General features: G+C 34.0%; 1 protein-coding gene across 2 annotated transcripts in view; it reads right to left on the bottom strand.

Annotated features, from left to right (window-relative positions):
• Positions 1–22032, bottom strand: part of STAG1 (STAG1 cohesin complex component) — a 328953-nt gene that overhangs the window by 241708 nt on the left and 65213 nt on the right. The window lies entirely within an intron of this gene.

The following is a 22032-nucleotide window of genomic DNA, read 5'->3' as shown; positions in this document are numbered from 1 at the left end:
GTGTGTGTTAAAACACCACATTTTCTTTATTCATTCATCTGTTTACAGACACAAGTTATTTCCATACCTTAGCTATTTGTGAACAATGCTGCTATGAACATGAACGTATAGATATCTCTTTGGGATACTTGTTTTGTTTCCTTTGAAAACATATCCAGAAATGGGATTGCTAAATCATATATGGTAGTTTTACTTTTATTTGAGAAACCTTCATACTGCTTTCCAGAGAGACTGTACCAATTTACATTCTTACCAACTGTGTACAAGGGTTTCCTTTTCTCCACATCCTCACAAGCATTTATCTGTCATGTTTTTGATAATGGATATCCTATCAGGTGTGAGGTGATAACTCAGTGTGGTTTTGATTTGCATTTCCCTGACGATTAGTAATGCTGAATAACTTTTCATGTACCTGGTGGTCATTTGCATGTCTTCTTTGGAAAAATGTCCATTTAGGTCCTTTGAAAAGAAAAATTATTTTTAAATAAAATGAACATTCCTGACTTTAGAGACCATAGTCAATCAATACTACCAGAAATCACACTCCTTGGTATTTACCCAAGGAGTAAATAAACTGAAAACTTATGCTCATTCAAAAGCCTGCAAAAAGATATTTATAGCAGCTGTCTTCAAAATTGCCAAATCATGGAAGCAACCAAGATGTCCTTCAGGAGGTAAATGGATAAACCATGGTCCGTGCAGACAATGGAATATTATTTGGCAGCAAGAAGAAGTTATCAAGTTATGAAAAGACATGGAGGCAGCTCAAATGCGTATTACTAAGTAAACGAAGCAAATCTGAAACTGTTTGCAAACTGAATTATTTCAATTTCACAGCATTCTGGAAAACGCAAGACTATGGAGACAACGAAAGGATGAATGGTTGGGAGGAGGGATGATAGTTGGGCACAGAGGATCTTTAGGGAAGTGAAACTATCTGTACACTACAATGGTGGATATAGATACATAGTACATTTGTTTAAAAGCCACAGAATGTACAACATCAAGAGTACACCCTAATGTAAACTATGAACTCTGGATGATTGTAACACATGTACCACTCTGGTGCAGGCAATTTGATAGTAGGGGAGGCTGTATGTATATGGGAACAGGAGGGAGAGAAGGGATCTCTCTACCTTCTGATCAATTCTGTTATGAACCTAAAACTTCCTTAAAAAATAAAGTCTATTTAAAAAAAAAAAGTAGCAGAGAAAGTGGGACAAAACAGAACATCCAAGACAAGCCATGATACAATATCAAATGGACTAACATAGGTACAATTGGAATTCCAAAAACAAAGAAAAAGTACAGAGCAGAATAAGTATTTGATGAGATAAGAGAAAACTTTCCAAACATAATTTAAGATATTAAAACACAGAAGGAAGATTAAGAGAATTCCCAAACAGAACACTCTAAAATATAAATATTACTAAAGCCCAAAGTTAAAGAGAAAACTCAAAAGGGAGCTCAAGAAATAAAATTTCTCACATATATAGAGAAAAAAAAGATAAAAATTACATCACACCTTTTTGTTGGTAACTATGTAAACTGAAACACGTAGGACGTGAAACATGTAGAATAACATCCTTTAAGTGCAGAGAGATGAAAAAAAAGTGAACCCTGAATTACTGTATATCCAATGACAACAATCTCTCAAAAATCAAAGGAGTGATATCATGGAAAATGGAGGAGAAGTTCCAAGAATAAGCCCCTCAGTGAAGGAACTGTTAGGCGGGGGGCGGGGGGAGACAATATCAACTTTCACAGATATCTGGAATCTAATAAAAACAACAAAGAAAGAAGTGCTTAACTAAAAAGGAGTCTGCTAAATTTTCTAAGAAACCACCGTAGACATTTGACTACCTGTCTACCATACACATCCCCTCCCCCAGCTCAATGGTGCTCATAGGAACAGCCGACCAAGTTCCTGGTACAGCTTGCTGTTGCTAGAGCCAGAGAAAAACATGGATCTTCTCAAATATTATGGCTGTGTGTTTTGAATAGCTTCCCAGGTGTCATCTTTCAAAAGAATTTAAAAACATACATTGCAAGTAGCTGCCTGGGACAAGACAGTGGGTGCACAAAGAGCAAACAGTATGAAAATCCTCACAATAAGGAGGCTGAAGAGGAAGATACTGTAGGAAATATAAATGGCTACGCATACACCAGGAAATCCAGAGTGCTACTTGCAAGCCCACAACTGGATGCATACCTAGAAAGAGCTGAGAGGAGCACAGGCTCGCAACTCCAGCTGATCTTAGGGCTCTGCACAATCATAAGGTGAAGATTAAGGCAGAGCTGTAGGCAGGTTAGCTAACCTTTGAAGAAATACTTCAGCTAAGTAACAGTATGCAAACACTTTTTTCCTTTTAATTCTCTTTGATTCAGAAACTTTGTAAAATCCCGGCAGATCACCAGGATAACAAAATGTGTTACACACATGACGAGGACTACAGTCTTTGCAAAAATGATTTAGAAAAGTCACTAAACACATGACTGCAGCCCATTAGAGGTAACAACAGTTAAACCCTAGAAAGGAGAGAAGAATCAGCGTCCAGAGTTACCACATTATAATATTCAAAATGTCCAGTTTTTAAAAACAACAACAACAAAATCAAAAGGCATACAAAGAAACCAGAAAGTATGGTCCATTAACAAGCAAAAAAGAATTTGACAGAAGTCATCTCTGAGTAAGCCCAGACACAGGACTTCGGGTTCTAGAAGAGAGACTTCCAGTGATGGAGAGACTGGGAGAAACAACATCTGTACCTATCATATAATAACGGCAGAAAATTTCCCAATTTTCATGAAATATAGACATCTACAAAGTCAAAGTCAACAAACTCCAAGGAAGATAAACTGAAAAGAGATTCAAACGGACACAAACCATAATCAAACTATAAAGAGCCAAAAAAAAAAAAAAGAAAGAATCTTGAAAGAAAAAAAAATGAAATGGATCGTCACGTTACAAGTAATCCCAGTAAAACTAACAAGCCAATTTCTCATCTAAACCATGTAAGCCAGAAGTCAGTAAGGTGGCATAGCTAAAGTGCTGAAAGAAAACTGTCAAGCAAGAATTCCATATCCAGCAAACTACCACTCAAAAATGGCAGAGAAATTAAGACATTCCTAGAAAGACAAAAATTGAGGAAGACTGTTTATAGATCTGCCCTACCCTACAATAAAATGCTAGAGAGTCCTTCACCAAAAAAATGAAAGCACGATAGGCAGTAACTTAAAAGCCATATGAAGAATAAAGAACACTGATAAAAGTAACTACACAGGTTAAACAGAAAAACCAATATTAGTATATTTTTGGTTTCCTATTTGTTTCTGGTATTAGTCTTGTTTCCTATATGATTTAAAAGACAAACACATAAAACAACAATTATATACCTAGGTATGTTAAGGGATATACACTGCATAAAGACGTAATTTATCACAATAACACAAGGGAGAGGGATGGAGATTGGAACAGAATTTTAAATTATCAAAACTGTTACTATCAATTCAAATGAGATTAGTATAAATTTAGTACATTAATTGTGATCACCATGGTAATTACTACGAATATAAATTTAAAATCTAGTCAGCCCATCGTATCTGCAGGTTTTATATCCTTGAATTCAATCAACTGTGGGTCGAAAACAGTATTTTCAACCTGCAGTTGGCAATTCACAGGGGATCCTGGATCCAATCCCAAGGATACTGAGAAACTGCTCTATACAGAAAATGAAAACAGTTCACTAGAAAAAGAACAAGTGCAAAAGAAGACAAATGAGTTGTTGTCTTCTGAGTTGAAGCAACTGAGCAACGAAAAAAATGTAAGACATAGAAGACAAATAATTAAATGTCAAAAGTCTTTCCTTATCAGTAATCACCTTAAATCGAATATATTAAATTCATTAGTTAAGAGACAGACTGACACAATGGACTTTTACAAACCCATCCAATTATATGCCATCTACAAGAGATTCATTTTAGATTTAAAGACACAATTAGGTTGAAAATAACAACATGCAAAAAGATATTCCGTGCAAATATAACAGTAACCTAAAGAAAGCTGGAATGCTTATGCTAATATCAGACAAAATAAATTTTAAGTCAAAACTTACAAGAGACAAAGAGAAATACATTGGTTTAAAATGGTTAATTCATCAGGAACTTGTAACCATCATAACACCAAACACCAGAGCCCCAAAATATACAAACGTTGACACAATTGAAAGGAGAAAGACAGTGTTACAATAATAGTGATTTCAATACACCACTTTCAATAAAACATAGAAGATCTAGACAGAAGATAAGCAAAGAAAAAAAGGATTTGAACAAGACCATAAACACCTACACCTAACAGACATGTTTAGAACATTCTACCCAACAAGAGAATACACATTCTCCTCAAGTACACATACAACATTCTCCAGGATAGCTGATTAGGCCACAAATAAGTCTCAATAAATTTTAAAAGACTGAAATCATAGAAAGCATCTTCTTTGAGTGTAGAAATCAGTATAACAAGAGAAAAACTAGAAATTCACAAATACGTGGAAATTACACAAAAAAACTCTGAAATAACTAATGAGTCAAAAAAAATCATTAAGAGAAATTAGAATACTTATGAGAATACATTAAGAGAAATTAGAATAAATGTAAACAAAACACTACATATGTACCAAAATTTATAAGATGCAGCAAAAGCAGTGTTCAGAGATAGCTGTAAACACTACTTTAAAAAAAAAAAAGCTGAAAACATCTACATTTTCTTAAAAATAGAAAGATCTTAATTCAGCAACGTAACTCTACACCTTAACGAGTGAGAGAGAGAAGAACAAACTAAACCTAAAGGCAGCCCAAAAAAGGGGCAATAATAGAAATTAGAATAGAACAAAATAGACTAGAAAAAGAAAAAATTGAGACCAGAAATTGGCTCTTTGAAAAGATCAACAAAATTGACAAGCTTTTAGATAGACTAAGTAAAAAAGAGAGAAGATGCAAATAACTTTAATCATAAATGAAGGTAGGAATGTTACTATTGACCTTACAGAAATTAAAAGACTATAAGAGAACAGGATGGACAATTGTGTGCCAATAAATTCCACAACCTATATTAAATGGACAAATTCTAGAAATGCACAAATTGCCAAAACTGGCTCAAGAAAAAGAAATAGGTATCTGAACAGACATGCAACATGTAAAGAGACTGATTCAAAAATCTCCCAACAATAAAGTCCAGAACCAAACGGCTTCACTGGTGATTTCTACAGATATTTAAAGAAATAACACAAATCTTTCTCAAATTGTTGCAAAAAAATATACAAGGAAGAAAAGATTACATAACTCAGAATCTATGACATGAGCATTTCTTTTTACAAAAGTCAGACAAAAGACAACAGAAGAAAACTACAGACCAATTTCCCTTATAAGTATAATCACAAAATTCCTCAAAAAATACTAGCAAACAGAATCCAACTACATGTTAAATGTAATATATACCATGGGCAAGTGAAATTTATCCCAGGAATCCAAAAGTGGTTCAACGTTAGGAAAATCAATGTAATGTGATACATTAATAGAAAGAAGGAAAAATTAACCACATGAACATCTCAAATTATGACAAAAAGCATTTGACAAAGTCTCAAAGGCACCAAAGAGCCAAAACACTCTTTCATGATAAGAACATTCAAAAAACTAGGAATAGAATGGAATTTTCTTAATATGATAAAGGGCATTCATGAAAAACACATAGGTAACTTTATACTCAATGGTGAAAGACTGAAATAAAAGCTTTCCCCTTAAAATCAGGAAAAAGACAATAATGTCCATTTTCACCATAGCTTTCAACAAAGTATTATATATTCCACTGAGAGCAATTAGGCAAAAAAGAGACATAAATTGCATCCAAATAGGAAAAGAAATAAAACTGTATCTATTCACAGATGACATACTACTTTATATATAGAATATTTCAAAGAATCAACAACAAAATACTAGTAGAGAAATATTGCAGGGTGCAAGATAACATACAAATATCAATTGTGTTTCTTTATTAGAACAAATTTATCAGTGCTAGAAGACACAAAATGAACAAACAAAAACCAATTGTTTTTGCACAGTAACAATAAACAAACAAAAAAGGAAATGAAGAGGAAAATTCCATTTATAATAGCATCAAAAAAATACAGTATTTAAAAATAACAATCAAAATGAAAGGCACATATTTAAAACTACAAAACACTGCTGAAAGAAATGAAAGACATCAATAAATGGAAAGATCTTGTGTTCATGGATTGGAAGACTTATGGTTAAGATGTCAATACTATCCAAAACAATTTGATTCAATGTAATCACTATCAAAATCCCAATTACTTCTTTGCAGAAACAGAAAATTCCATCCGAAATTCTTATGGAATCTCATGGAAGGGGCCCTTACAAGCCAAAACAATCTTGAAAAGGAGGACCAACGTTGGAGATCTCACACTTCCTGATTTTAAACTTTACTACAATGCAATAGTAATCAAAAGAGTGTGGTACTGGCATAAAGACACATAGGCCAATGGAATAAAAAGCCTACAAATAAACCCTCACATATACGGTCAAATAAATTTTGACAAGGGTGTCCAGAGCATGCACAGGGGAAAGGACAGTTCTTTCAACTGGTGCTGGGAAAAGTGGCCATTCATATGCAAAACAATGAAGTTGGTTGGACTTTGACCTTACACCATATACTCAAAATGAATTTTTAGGGGCCAGCTGGGTGGCTCAGGCGGTTAGAGCTCCATGCTCCTAACTCTGAAGGCTGCCGGTTCGATTCCCACATGGGCCAGTGGGCTCTCAACCACAAGGTTGCTGGTTCAACTCCTCGAGTCCCGCAAAGGATGGTGGGCAGCCCCCCGCCCCCGCAACTAAAATTGAACACAGCACCTTCAGTTGAGCTCCTGCTGAGCTCCCAGATGGCTGAGTTGGTTGGAGCGCATCCTCTCAACCATAACGTTGCCGGTTCGACTCCCAAAAGGGATGGAGGGCTGCTCCCCCTGCAACTAGAAAACGGCAACTGGACCTGGAGCTGGGCTGCGCCCTCCACAACTAAGACTGAAAGGACAACTTGAAGCTGAACAGCACTCTCCACAACTAAGATTGAAAGGACAACAACACTTGACTTGGAAAAAAGGCCTGGAAGTGCACACTGCTCCCCAATAAAGTCCTGTAAAACAAAACAAAAAATGGATTTTAAAAAAACCTAAAAGAGTTAAAATCATAAAAACATAAAACGAAGAGAGGGAGGAAAAAAGACAAAAGCTTCATGGCATGAGTTTTGGCACTGATTTCCTGGACATGGCAGCAAAAGCAGAGGTACATTGGACTTCTTTCATCAAAATCAAAAACTTGAATATCAAATGACCCTATCAACAGAGAGAAAAGGAAATTCAAGAAATGGGAGGAAATATCTGCATATCATGTGTTTGGCTAGAATCCACTATCCAGAACATATATTCTTACAGCCCCACCCACAATACAAGACAAAAAATATAAAAAATGGTCAAAGAACTTCAAAAGACACTTCTCTAAAGAAGATACATAATTGACCAACACACACATAAAAGATGTTCAACATCATTAGTCATCAGAGAAATGCAAATTAAAAAAAAAATGTTACAGGAAATGCACCCATTAGGATGGCTATAATCACAAACATGAAAGATAACAAGTGTGAAGAAATGTTTGCCATCTTGGGTTAAGCAATGAGCTCTTATATATGACACCAAAAGCATCATCCATAAAAGAAAAACAACAAAAGATTAACTGGACTTCATCTTTTTTCTCAAAAAGACACTATTGAGAGAATGAAAAGACAAGTCATAGACTGAGAAAAAAATACTTGCAAATCACTTAGAGAACTTGTAAAAATGTATATACACCTCTCAAACCTCAAAAATAAGAAAGGAAACACTTCATTACTTTTTAAATGAGGGAAAATATTGGAACAATTTACCAAAAAATGATAAACGGGTGACATATTCCAATGGATGCTTTTTTACCATTAGGGAAATGGAAATTAAAAACACAATGAGATACTACTACATGCATATTAGAATAACTAAACTTAAAAAGACCATTTCAAGTGTTGGTGAGGAGTCACAACAACTGGAAACTCCGTACATGGCTAAAGGGAATGCAAAATACCACAATGCTTTTGCTAAAAATTTTGGAAGTTCCTTAAAAAGTTTAACACACACTAACTATATGACCAAGCTATGCCACTCCCAGATAGTTATCCAAGTGAAAGGAAAGCTTATGTTCATACGAAAACATGTACTCGAATGTTTATAGAAATTTTATTTGTAATTAAAAACTAGAAATATCTCCCAAAATGCCTTTAAGGGAATAACTGGATAAATATACTATGGTACATCCATATAGTGGAATATTCTTCAATAATTAAAATGAATGGACAATTGGTACATGCCACAATATTGATAAATCTCAAGTGCATAGACTACATATGTACTGTATAATTCCATCTATGAGACATTCTGAAAAACTACTGAGACAAAAAAAAGATCCCTAGTTGTTAGATATTGGGAGAAAAGAGAATCGACTACACAGACAGTGTAATAGAATTTGGGGGGCAAATGGTGAGTGCAAATTAAAACTCTTCTTTTAAATCTAACCAGAATCTTTTGCAGAAATTACTAAGATGATTCTCAAATAAATATGGAAAAGGAACTACAATAACAAAAACAATTTTGAAAAGAACAAAGTCAAAAGACTTACATTACCAGAGTCCTATAAACATACAAGTTTATATAAGAAACAAACAAAAAAAAGAATGTTTTACATACTTATATGCAATTTATATTTTTTCACTCAGTAAAGCATTGTGGACATTCTGCCTCATTTGTTTTAATTATTATTTCTTAATACTTGTATTTAAAATATGTTTAGTGAAAATGTAGCCTGTCTCTAATTGCCAAGCTTTTGGATCATATATCAGTATGTCTAACGATGGTTTCAAGACATTTGCAAGATTTTGAAAATCTCAATTCATGGATATTCTGCTTAAGTAAAATAATGTGATGCATTGCTATTCTCCACTCACCCTTTTGAGTCTTTTATTTCATTAAGCGCATGCAGCTTTGTCTGAGAAATCCGTACATTTTGCTTTGTATACCCTCTAGAGCTTTAAAATTATTTCCCTTGGTGAAAGATATAAATAACTGATGAATTCCAACCTTTCGTTTAACACTATACCACCCTTTAATCTTTATTTTTGTTTTAATCACAGCTTTAAGAATCTTGTTTTTACTGAGTATATTTTTCATAAACCATACTAACATTATTCCTATAGTGCTAGCAATCTTATAATCACATACCCATCGATTCCATTTGTATAGGTCATCTTCCTTAAGCGGTATCAGTCTGTAACCACTTGCTGTTATTTTTCTTTACAGAGAACATCCAACATTAAGTATCTACTGACAGAGGCTATATACTAGGCATTAGTTAATTTCATCTTCCCCATTCTTTCTAAATTATCTTACTTTTGAATGTACTTTACTTAAAAGAACGTCTCTCTCTGTTCCCTCCCCCTCTACCTCTCACTCTCCCTCCCCTTCTCCCATCTCAAAAAACTATCCATCAACTGGATATAACTGACATCTATGGACAACAACATCCCACAACAGCATAATTCACATTCTTCTGAAGCTCACACGGACTAGTCACCAAGACAGACCACATTCTAGCACATAAAATATACCTTAACAAATTTGGAAAAATGATCATACGACATATTCTCTCAGACTACAATGGAGTTAAACTAGATCACCTGGAGGTTAAATAACATACTTCTAAATAACACATGAGCCAAAGAAGAAATCTCAATAGAAATTTTTAAATATTTCAAACTAACTGAATATGAAAATACAGCTTACCAAAACTTATAGGCTATGGCAAAAGCAGTGCTTTAATAGAAATTTATAGCATTCAATGTACATATGAGAAAAGATTAAAAAAAAAAATCTAAACTCAATCATCTAACCTTCCATCTTAGGAAACTAGAAAAAGAACAAATTAAATCAAAAGTAAGCAAAATAAAAGAAATAAGAACAATGACAGCAAAAATCAAAGAAGTTGAAAATGGTAAATCAACAAAGAAAATGGCTGAAACCAAAAAGTAGTTCTTTGAAAAGTTTAATACATCAGTAAACCTCTAGCCAGAATAAGAAAAAGAAGACACAAAATACTACTACCTAATATTAAAGAGGTAATAGTAGTGTACAATCCCATGACATTAAAAAGATAATAAAGGAATACCATGAACTATGCCCACAAATTTGATAACCTAGATGAAATGTACCAATCCTTGAAAGACACAACCTGAGTAAATTCACACAAAAGAAAAAAATCACATGGTCATATTGAGATGCAGGAAAATATTTAACAAAATCAACACCCTTTCATGATTTAAAAAACTCTCAACAAACTAAAATAGAGAGCAACCTCTTCTATTTATTTTATTAAAAAACACATACAAAAATCCTACAGCTAACAACATACAGAAGGGTGAGAAACCAGAAGCTTTCCTGCTAAGACCAGGAACTAAGCAAGGATGTCTCCTCTCATCACTCCTTTACAACAATGCACAGAAAATCCAGGCTAATACAATAAAACAAAAAAGAAAACTAGAGGTATACACACACCGGGAAGAAGAAAAAAAAAAACCAAACTTTCCTTGTATGCAGATTACATGATTGTCTACATAGAGTATCTGAAAGAACAGAAGGAAAAAAACCTGGAATAAGCAATTATAGTAAGGTTGCAAACTATAAGGTTACTATATAAAAGTCAGTAACTTTCATATATATACAATGAACAAGTGAAATTTAAAATTTAAAATAATACCATTTACATTAGTGCCCTCCAAAAAAGAAATACTTAGCTAGAAATCCAACAAAATATGCACACGATCTATATAAGGAAAACTACAAAATTCCAATGAAAGAAATCACAGAACTAAATAAATGGAGAACTATTCCATATTCACAGATAAGAAGACTCAATATTGTCAAAATGTCAGTCATTCCCAACTTGATCTATAAATTCAATGGATTCCCAAACAAAATTCCAGCAAGTTATACTAACTGATGCTAAGGTTTATGTGGAAGGCAAAAGACCCAGAATGTCCAACACAGTATTAAAGGAGAAGTACAAAGTTTGAAGACTGACACTATCCGATCTCAAGACTTACTATAAAGCTATAGTACTCAAGACAATGTGATATTGGCATTAGACCAAACAGATCAATGGAACAAAATAAACAATCCAGATAGACTCACACAAATACATTCAACTGATCTTTGACAAAGGATCAAAGGTGATACAATGGATAAAAGACAGCCTCTTCAACACATGGTGCTAAAAATGGACATCCATATGTAAAAAAAAAAAAAAAAGAATCTAGACACAGATCTTACACTCTTCACAAAATGAATCAAAGACATACATGTAAACTCGAAAGTATAGCACTCTGAGAAGATAACAGAAGAAAATCTAGGTGGCATGGGGCATGGTGATGACTTTTTAGATACACCAAAGGTACAAGCTATGAAAAAAATAATTGATAAACTAGACTTCATTAGAATTAAAAACTTCTGCTCAGCAAAAGACCTGTCACGAAAATGAGATGCCAAGTAAGACTGGGAAATAATATTTATAAAAACATTTTGTCTTTCTAATATTAAAACTGTTATCCAAAATATAAAAAGAATTCTTAAAATTCAACTATGAGAAAACAAACCACCTCTTAAAATATAAGCAAAAGACTTGAATCAACACCTCACCAAAGAAAACACACAGATGGCATATACGCATATGAAAAGATATTCAACATTGTGGCATTAGGGAACTGAAAATTAAAAATACAATCATATCTCTACATACCTATTAGTATGGTGAAGATCCAGAACACTAACAAAACCAAATGCTAGCAAGGATGTGGAGCAACAGGAATTCTCTTACATTGTTGGGAGACATGCAAAATGGACAGAAACTTTAGAAGACAGTTTGGCAGGTACTTACAAAATTTAAATATACTCTTAGCAGGTGATCCAGCAATCACGGTCCTTGCTATCTACCCAAGAAAGATGAAAACTTATGTCCACACAAAAACCTGCATAAAAATTTTTATAGCAGCTTTAGTCATAATTGTCAAAACTTGAAATCAACGAAGATGTCCTTCAGTAGATAAATAAATAAGTAAACTGTGCTATATCCAAAAATGGAATATTAGTTGGCATTAAAAAGAAATGAGCTATCAAGCTATGCAAAGACATGGAGGAATCTTAAGTGTATAGTACTACCCTGTCTCCCCGAAAAGAAGACCTAGCCGGACAATGAGCTCTAATACGTCTTTTGGAGCAAAACTCAATATAAGACCAGATATATTACATTATAGTATAGTATATATTAAATTATATTATACTATACTCGGTCTTATATTACAGTAAAATAAGACCGCGTCTTATGTTAATTTTTGCTCCAAAAGACGCATTAGAGCTGACTGAACAGCTAGGTCTTATTTTCAGGGAAACACGGTAAGTGAAAGAGGCCAATCTGAAAAACAACATACTGTATGCATCCAAATAGATGACATTCTGGGAAAGGCAAACTGTGGAGACAGTACAAAGACCAGGAGTTGGAGAAGGGGGAAGGATGAACAGACGGAGCACAGAGGATTTTTAGGGCAGTGAAAATACTCTATATGACACTAAAATGATAAGTATATGTCATTATACATTTGTCCAAACCCACAGAATGTACACCACCAAGAGTGAGCCCTAATGTAAACTATGGACATTAAGTGAGATTACGATGTGCCAATGCAGATTTATCAACTGAACAGATCCCCTGTTCTCGTGTGGGATATTCATAGTGGGGAGGCTATATGTATGTGGGGGGGTATATGGGAAGTCTCCATATCTTCTGTTCAATTTTGCTGTGATTCTAAAATTGGTGTTAAAAATCAAGTCTTTGAAAAAAAAACAATAAATAATTTATCAGTAGATCAAGGTTTTCAGCAGATAATTTGTCCTTATAACTTTTCTTTTTCCCTAGACAACTTTATGATCTCATGTGGCTTTAAGCATGCACATGCAAGAATGTGTGTGTACACACAGAAATAGAGGCACAATGCCCCATCTGTTTACCATGCACTTTGCCACAAACGATAAGGAAGAAAAATGAAATGCAGAATGTAACCGCCAGTCTGTTCATTTCCCAGCACAACACCCTGTTTTATAAATGCCTATTAACTGAATCAAGAACAAGGGTTAAAGAGCAGTATCTGAAGCATAGTTTATTTCCAATTACATGCAGTTCATCTGTGAAGTACAAGATCCTATCCTTTAATCAGAGGAATTCACTCTCTAGGTAAAGACTTATATAATACAGTCTCATTAATTCAGGCTCCTCTTTTTATCATTCCTAATTTTATGTGAGTTGCCTTAAGAATCTCTTAGTAGTGAATGAACACACACAGGTGCTGGAGGAGTACCACGGGATTTGCTAAGCAAAGCAACTACTAAAATGGCAATGATGTTATTTCTAAAACTCCTTTTCAACGATTTCAATAAGTAGTACCCTGGTAACTACACTCAAGTAATATACTCATTCACAACTTTTACTAGAATTATAATTCTGTTACCTGTGTTCGTGACATCAAATTAAGGATAATAAGAGGAAAAAAACTGTACAATACTGCATTATTTAATATATACTTCACATTATAGAAAATTCATTCTATCAAGAAAGCAAAGCCCCAAATTTCTCTTCCCAGTAAAATTCATCGTATAGATAAGATGTTCTAGCTCTTTAAGTGAATTTAAAACATGCCACAGTAGAATTAGATCCTTCGTTACACAGCGATTCACATTACAAGATGGCCCAAATAGGAAATAGGCAACTTTCAGACACAAGAAATAGGATGCAGTAAATTTTTCAAAACATTAATCTAGAAAATCTCAAATATTAAATAGACAAAAGGGCAATTTATGCCAAAACTGAATTACATGCGCAATGGGACAGAGAGAAAAAGTTCACTGGTAACACAAATTTGCTCATTATTTTGCTCTTTCTCTTCAAATAACATAAAAAGCTATCCTTCTAAGCATTTCTGGGTAACAATCTTAAAATCGAAAGAAAATACAGCAAAGTGGTTTTAAGAGTTTGGGCTTTAAAGCCAGATTGTCTAGGCGCTTAGAACAGATATGTTTTCAAACTCTGTAACCCACTATGCCTCCTGATTTCCATCTCCCAAACAGGACTACTAATAAAAGAAGAACCATACCATACTTCATACAGTTGTTGGGAGGAGTAATTGGAAGAATGCCTGTAACTCTTCAATAAATATTAACTCTTAGCTACAAGAAGGAGATTACAAATATAAAGAATAGTTAGCTCTGTGAAGGCAAGTATCTTTTGTCCTTTTTTTTCATTGCTATATTCTCAAATGGCTGAAACCTAATAAACATTCATTGAAGTGTGTGTGTGTGTGTGTGTGTGTGTGTGTGTAAAAGAAAAGGATGAAAAATTGAACATTAGGAAAAACTCCCATAGTTTAACAAACTAACAACGTTAGCAACTTTTTTTTTTTTTTCAAAGAAAAACAAAAACAGTTGAGGGTGACATTCTCAGTAACAGTGACTCAATTAGCAGGAAGGTGGGAAGCCCAAGCAGGGATTAGGAGGTGAGATGAAGGGAGTACGGTTTATCAAAATGAAGAAAAGTTAAATTTGGAAAAGCCCGCACAAATGACCTATACACACATACAATCCCACAACACAGATGAATGTCCCAGGACTAAAGAAAATGACAAGCCAAAATAAGATCTCACATGAAGAGAGTTTTGCATTTTTTTGTACTTACCAATCTTTCCCAAAACTTTCCACATTAACTCTGATAATGCAATTCCATGATAAACATTCAACCTCTTTCCCCAAATGCTGCCTCCACATCATCTCCATATCTAACCACATTTTTCATTTACTTTCAGTACTCTCACAACTTTATCTTCTTATATTCCCCAACATCATGAAATGGCACCTAGAACCTTAACCTTTTCACTGTAATGTTCGTCTATAGTCGAATGATATTTCCATGCCACTGACTGCAGCGTTTGACTTTACCCCAAGAGCTCAGTGTTCCAGAAAGGAAGTTTAGGAAAGCAGCAGATGTACATTTTTCTGTATTTCTGTGTTTTTCAAGAATTAACAATAGATGTATATACTTTAAAGTAATAATTTATTTTAATAAAATGTAGCACCTTCACTGTATTTACTTAAAAATATAAATACTGTAATTATTTTTGACACATTTTGGAGACCAAACTTGAAAATCAACCCAATGAACAGGTTAAAGCTCTCCAGTAGTAACCTTATCCTTCACTTCTCTCAATTACTTTACTCTTATTCCAAAGCACTTTTTACTTCTCTTACAAAACCAACTATCTTCTGCTTCTGTGATGTGCACATACTACCTCTTGCCCTATACCCCATGCTTCAGGAAACAAACTGGAAAGCTCCAACTTTCTTGAAATCTAGGGAGCCAGGTTTCACATTTGTAAGCTTTCATTCCACCTTTTCAAGGGAATACATTGAGTTTCAGTGTCCAACTTGGGCAGGTGCACTATGCGAAAACAGCAGAAAAATCTCCAATCTACTAGAGTTTTGATGAGGATCAGAATCAGAAGTCAGATGCAAAAATAACACATCTAACAAACAGGAATAAAATGATAAAACCAAGGTGGAAACAAGAGAAAAGAACTGAATATAAAGTACTATAAAGAGGCCAGAGTAGGTTAGAAACAAATAATGAAAGTTCAAAGAACTCAGGGATTTAATATGTGGAATCTGTGGCAGTCAGGACATCCACTCATATCTCTATTATTAATCTAACTTAATCCAAATTTAAGAAACTATCACAGATATGTATTCATCATTTTAAGAGAAAAATTTAAATAAATTTATTTAAACATAAAGCCTTCCAAAATATTCTTACATCATATTAAATCATGTCACTCATTGATCACAAATAAATGTTATTGATTGGCCTGCTCCAAATTTAAAGAGCATTAAAAAAAATGCCATCAACCCAAGGAAATTAAGTTGCCTATATTAAGTCTCCCTGCACTAAATACTTGAGAGACTTCTTGCAAATAGAAAATTGACAGACCTGTCTGTCAAAATTACAGGCATTTATTTTTCCATGTACTTTATATAAAAGCTGCATTGTGATTTCTAAAAATTAAAGTTTTTCCAAAATTCAAATACCACCAGCACTTAACTTCTCCTAAGTAAATTTACATCTTTTTAAAATAATTTTCCTAATGGATATACCTACTCATACAAATAACAACTGTCTGACAACAGCTTCATTAAGAAAAATATATCACTGGTTTAATGACTGCACATGGGGAACAATAAAAATATTCCAAATAATGTCCTTTGCCTAAAGCAAATAACCATCTACTGTTTATGAGTTTCTGAAAAGATAAAAACACTTATTGGAAAATGTCTTCTTTAAAAAAAAGAAAACCCTTATCAAAATAATGTTTGTATAGCCCTACAATTTTCAGATAAAAATTATTTCAAAAGTATGGAAATAACCATTTCCTTACCACAGTCCTAAGAAAAAAATTATGAAATTTTTAAAAAACATGGTTTTTTTTTTAATGTGGTGAAGAAAATATCACTAAAGGCCAACCTTTTGTTTTTCAATTCCCATTAAAATATGTGTGAGTATATTAATCTGTTAAAGCTTTCATAAACAAAAATTAAAATTTCCCGAATAATTCATTGCTCAAGTTTAACTATCTTTTTATATAATTACTATATGCACCTTTTATTAACTCCATTTGTAAAACATTAACTTGCAAAACTAGGTCTCTAATACTAATTCTAATTTTGAAACAAGAACAACAGAAAAACCTTTCTCAATGCAGCATGCACATTTCTGCTCTCTGGACTAGGGATAAATCTGTAGTCTCCAAAAGACATTCTATAGTTGTGTTCTATGTGCTTAATTTCATAGGGGGGAAAGCACACAATCTTAAAAAGCCAAGACCATCTTCTTTTGGTGTCCACTATTCCATACCATATTGGTATTTAAAATCTACTAAATGCAAAGCAATGTTAGACAATGTTGGTACCCAAAAATGCTTAAAATGTGTGTGCTCTTAAAGACTTATAATTCAGTAAAACAGATAAAATACAGAATCCATGATAGGTAGACCAAGTGTCTTGAGTAAACAAATGTGCCTATTAAGTTTGATGGTGAAGTGAATAAACAAATTCTGTGGGACCATGATCAGGATGAAATAGGTTAATAAATCCTTATGACTAAATAAATGTACTTTAAGAAATGTGGTCCAAACCAGATAAAAGACATAAAATTGTAGTGGTTTATTATTTCGTGGGTTAGTTTAGGAAAAGTTATTTTATAATTGGAAATTCTCAACTAACATTATTTACCGAAAAATGAGTCCAGTATCTAATTTTCTGTTGTTACTTCAATCTAGAAAGCTATGTGTGTGTTCTCCAAATCTATTGCTCTACCATCAAGTAACATTTTATCTTAAATTCTGAAAAATCTTTCACATCTTGAACACAGGTATATAATCAGAAAAACCTAAATGATAATGCATTACCCACAGAGGAGGACAATCATATAAGAGTCCATAGTGATATAAAAATTGAAATGAAAAAATAAATAAGGCAAAAGAAATGCTTTTCTTTACAGTAGAATAAATTAATGTAGAAAAATTATAGAAATTGAAAAATCACCACGTGATAAACATCACAATTTTTTCAAGCAGGAATCATTAATGAATACTAAAACCGGTAGGATAAAGTATAGTAAGAAACATATGCATAGTCTCAAAGTCTCTCCCCACTTCCCACAGATACTAATTAATTACAAACAGGGTAACAGTCATATTACAATAGAGAAACCTGACAGAGCCCTCCTTAACACCACTAATAATGAGACATATCAACAGAGGTCTCCTGATACGATGAACAAAGAAGGGTACAACTTCAGTTATGTGGTATTCTTGCCAAAAAGGAAAAACTTGAATTTAATCACAAGGATAATCATATAAACCCTAACTAAGGGACACGCTACAAAATAATTGGCCAGTACTCTTCAAAAGCGTCAAGGTCATAAAAGACTTAGAAAGGTTAACGAACTGTGTGTACACATTAGAGAAGAGACATGACAACTAAACATAACGGGCAATCCTAGATTGAATCTTGGATCAAAAAATATAGACATCAGCTCTAAATATTAGTTAACAGTATGGTACCAGTTAATTTTCTGGTTTTGTTCATTGTGCTATGGTATGTAAGATAGTGGCATCTGGGTAAGCTAGGGGAAGAGTACAGAGGAGACACCTCTGTATTGTTTTTGCAACTTTATTAAAGACTGAAATTATTTCAGGAGGTAAGGAAAAAAAGCCAAACTAACTCCCAAATTGCACACTAAAATACAACTCATTAAACGATCAAAGAACATAAAGGAAAAAAACAGGTGAGGTATTTTATCAAATGATCTTCCCAATTTCTCCCCAAGGTTCAAAACATTTTTTTTTAATTTGTTGGATGACGTTAGTTAGTAAATTATATAGGTTTCAAGTTTACATTTCCATAACACATCATCTATATATTGCATTGTGTGTTCACCACCCAGTCTGTTCTCCTGCCATCATCATATATTTGATCCCCTTTTCCCTCTTCTACCACCTCCCACCACACTTACCCTCTGATAACCACTAATGTTGTCTGTGCCTATTGAGTTTTTGTTTCTTTGTCTTGTTCCTTTGTCGCTTTCAGCTTCCTTCTTTTTTTTTTTTTTGACAGATGCCATCACATCATTTATAGAATTTTTATTAGTTTCAGCTGTACAAAACAATGTAATAGTCAGACATTTATACCCCCAAAAAGTGATAAATCCCCACCCCCAATCTGATACCTCTCTGACATGGTATATTCAGCTTTATTCTTAATAATACACTTACAAAAGCTGGTCCTGAATGCTGTGTAGGTTTCCCCTCCCCACCCCTACCCAATATAGTCTATATCTCTTAAAGATTGAGACTATGGTAACTATTCAAATTTATTACACTCAAATTGCACTTAAAAATATATGCATATCCCAATGAGTTCCAAAGAACTAGATACTGTGCAATAAATGGAATTTCAATAAATCCTTGCAGGGAAAAAAAAAGAAACCATCTAATAAAATCAATGATATTTTAACATGTTTCAAAATGCGGATGTCCAATCCCACTAAGAAAGTTACTAACAAAAGAATGTTAAAAGCCAGAGGCTACAGCAATGGGAGTAAATTGTTTTTATCCTTTTTGCTTGTATTTTACATTTCCAAAGCTCTTCCCTTGTATTTGTTTCCTAGGGCTGCCATAACAAAGTAACATACACTGGGTGGCTTTAAACAAAAAAATTATCTTCTCCCGGTTCTGGAAACTAGAAATCCGAAATCAACATGTTGGCAGGGCCAGGCTCTCTTCTGAAGCTTCTAAGGGAGGATCCTTCCAAGCCTCTTCAGCTTCGGACAGCCCCAGGCATTCCTTGGCTTGTTACAAAGAAACTCCAATCTCTACCTCCATCTACACACAGTGGTCTTCCCAGTGTCTGTGTCTTTACAGGGCATTCTCCTCACTGTGTCTCTGTTTTCTTACAAGGAAACCAGTAATATTGGATTAGGGCCCACCCTAATTGAGGCTGACCTCATGTTAACCTAATTACATCTGCAAAGACTATTTCCAAATAAGCTCATATTCATAAGTATAGTGGTTAGGACTTCAACATATCCTTTTGGGGGACACAAATCAGTCCGCCATATATCTCCATTCTATAAAAGTATTGTTCAGAAGTTACTTATTCAACACCATTTTAAGAAATGTTTACTGAGGAACTCCTATATACTATGTGATGTTCTAAGTAAGTGCTAAACAAAGTGGTAAATAAATTAAGATGAAATCCGTCTATAAGAAGTTGATATTTCTAATTCATAGACAATAAAGATAAAAACATGACAATTTCAGGTTGTGGGAGTGATATGAAGTGATAAAGTACTTTAAAAGGATAAAGTACTTTAAATGCATGGTGTATGTGTAATGGCCAAAGTAGAAGGGTGGAATAGAGTGACTATTTTTGACAACAGAGGGAAGGTGTTTGTTTACTTAAGTGATATGACCATGTGGCAAAGGTTCAGTTTACAATTAGGCATATCAATTTTGAAATGTGATTGTTCAAGAATTTTTTTTTTTTACTTTAAGAGAGTCTTGTATCAAATTCTGTACATCAAAATGTTAGACATTTATTTTTTATATGCTATTTCAATTTTGGATAATTTAAATTTTTATAGCCCACAATCACACCATTAGTATTTGCTGATAGTAAACTGTGAGTTCCAAAGGACATGAACTTAATAATTGAAGACTAAGTCAAGATGAAGCGTTGCTATAATATGAAACTATAGATTATACAGTTGTATAATTATTGTTAAACAAATACTATGCTCCATTATTATTAGGAGAAAATTAACTTGAGGGGGAAAAAAAACTGTAGCAGAGATTGAAGAACAGTCTAGAGTATTCCCCCAACAGAAGGCTTTTCAGAACCCACTCACTGTGAAATTGGGAGTGGAGCCAAAAGTTAGGTGAAGTATATGTTTAAAAGTCTCGGAACAATCATAACCATCCCATTTTATCACTACTCACTGGAGAACCATGCTTGCCAGCGGCCCCAGGCAATCATCTTGATTAAATGTACTCCAGAGATGCCTCTGATCAGGTTTCTCCTCTTTATTTTCTCTAGTGTTCCCCGCTGCCACGCTCACTACCTTCAATGGTAGTGACTCGGGATCAGGTAAAGTGCAAAAACTGTACAAAATTCAAAATTCCACGATATTATCACTGTTGTAGCTTAAGCTAGTTTAACACAGTGTTTTGGTTTAGTGCAGACTGTTATATTTAATTACCAGTTTGCTAGACTCATTTCTTAGGCCTCAGTTCTTACAAACATGCAGTATTTCTGTCATTTGCTCTTATCAGGTACTCAAGAGACTACAGCAAAACCTCTACTAACTAAAACCTATAGAGTATGAGTGATCCATTTATAAGTGTCTGAGACAACTGATGTTTTATATTAATTCCCAAAACACTTAAGTATATAACAGCAAAAATAAATTATACTAACGTCTCCCTTGTTAACTGCTGAGAGCTACACCTTTTATCTCCCAACCCCCAAAAGGGCTATAAGGAATATTCTTACGGGAGAGCTAGGTTTTAGTTGGGAAAATCTGATGAAAACGCAAAACACATGAAGGTGGGGTTTTTTTGGTGCAAAACCTACTACCTTTTTTCTATTACCCGTTCTCTATTACAGGTAAAATGGTAAGTTTCACTATCTTCAGCACTGATTGTTAGTGCTCACACCACTCCACACCTCCATTTCACCTACATCACTATCCCCTCTTCTTCCATATTTCTGTCTCTCAACATTTCAAATGTCACTCACAGAATGAAGTGATAAATATTTTCTTCAAAAGTTTCCTAGAATATTACTATCCATGCCGTAAATAGCACCTATTTACAAAACTACCATGTTTTATATTTATGTGTGACAGTTTTGAGCTTTATGGTAAGGCCAAAGTCTCGGACATCTTCTGAGTACAGAAACATCTTAGCTATCTGGGACACAGCTGAAAACTAGGACAGATATTCTCCCACACTCAGGATTCTCTTAGTTAACCGACTGTCTCTTCTAAACCATTATTCGCTCCCACCTACCATGAGCATACTACCCCCTGATATTTCTCATCAGTGTCATCCAATCATTTCTTGACCACTACCACTCCTCTTCACATTCGATGAAGATGTTAAAAACTTGGTCAGATTTCTGCCCTACCATTATGTCCTACCATCATGGACAACGTCTATCTAATCCCAAGTCT

The sequence above is a fragment of the Rhinolophus hipposideros genome, assembly GCF_964194185.1.
Source record: "Rhinolophus hipposideros genome assembly, chromosome: 14".
In the NCBI taxonomy this organism is placed as follows: domain Eukaryota; kingdom Metazoa; phylum Chordata; class Mammalia; order Chiroptera; family Rhinolophidae; genus Rhinolophus; species Rhinolophus hipposideros.
This window is presented reverse-complemented; position numbering and strand designations above follow the sequence as displayed.